Here is a 1,412-nt window from a genome sequence, read left to right as displayed (position 1 = left end):
GGAAACTTTTATTGCCAGCACTATTAGAACAAAAAGACAAGAGCAGTGATTTTCTTGCTTGTGCAGTTCAGCAGCATTTGCCAAATCATTATTCTCTATTGTCCTTGGTTTTGTTGATCTTTCAGATGGGGACAAGCAAGTGAAAATGTAATGAGCCAGGAGCTCTTAAGATTTGAGAAATGTAAGCCTGATGAATAGAATAGAATAAATGGACTATTTTAGTTGGAAGGAACCTACATCAATCATCAAGTCCAAGTGCCTGACCAATTCAGGGCTGACCAAGTTAAAGCATGTTATTAAGGGCATTGTCCAAATGCCTGTTAAACACTGACAGGCTTGGGGCATTGACCACCTCTCTAGGACACCTGTTCCAGTGTCTGACCACCCTCTCAATAAAGAAATGCGTGCTGATGACCAGTCTAAGCCTCCCCTGGCACAGCATTGAACCATGCCCATGCATCCTGTCACTGGATACAAGGGATAAGAGATCAGCACCTCCCTCTCCACTTCCCCTCCTCAAGAAGCTGTAGACAGCAATGAGGTCGCCCCTCCACCTCCTTTTCTCTAAACTATACAAGTCCAAAGTCCTTAGCAGCTCCTCACCGGACATTCCTTCCACCAGCTTGGTTGACCTTCTCTGGACACATTGAAGGACCTTCCCATCCTTCTTAAATTGTGGGGTCCAGAACTGCTCACAGTACTCAAGGTGAAGACGCACCAACACTGAATACAGTGGGATAATCGCCTCTTTTGACCGGCTGGTTATGCTGTGTTCGATGCACCCCAGGATGTGGTTTGTCCTCTTGGCTGCCAGGGCTCACTGCTCACTCGTATTGAACTGCTGTCGACCAGCACCCCCAGATCCCTTTCTGCAGGGCTGCTCTCCAGCCACTCCTCTCCCAGTTTCTGCTTGTGCCGGGCATCAGTCCATCCTAGCTGCACAATCCAGCATTTTGACTTGTTAAATTTCACCCCATTAATCACAGCCCAATGCTCCAGGCAATCTGGATTCCTCTGCAAGGCTTCTTGTCCCTCAAGAGAGTCAACAGCAGCTCCCAGTTTGGTATTGTCAGCAAACCTGCTAATGGTGCATTCAACTCCTGCATCCAGATCTTTGATAAATATATCGAACAGAACAGGCTCTAGAACTGAACCCTGAGGAACACTGCTGGTGACTGGTCCCCAGCCAGATGTAGCCCCATTCACTACAATCCTTTGAGCGCTGCCCTTCAGCCAGTTCTTCACCCAGCTCACTGTGAGGAACGTGCTCACAAAATGGAAATTTAGAGACAGATAAATTCTGTGCAGCAAAGGTTTATTAGCAGCATGCTGGGTGCATTCAGGAAGTGGGATGCCTGAAAAACACACCTGCTAAGAGGTGGAGGTTTATTTACAGTAACATTCATTATCAT

This window comes from Mesitornis unicolor, unplaced genomic scaffold (genome assembly GCF_000695765.1).
Source record: "Mesitornis unicolor isolate BGI_N332 unplaced genomic scaffold, ASM69576v1 scaffold11369, whole genome shotgun sequence".
In the NCBI taxonomy this organism is placed as follows: Eukaryota; Metazoa; Chordata; class Aves; order Mesitornithiformes; family Mesitornithidae; genus Mesitornis; species Mesitornis unicolor.
The sequence above is the reverse complement of the archived record's forward strand: the minus strand, read 5'-3'. Positions refer to the sequence as shown.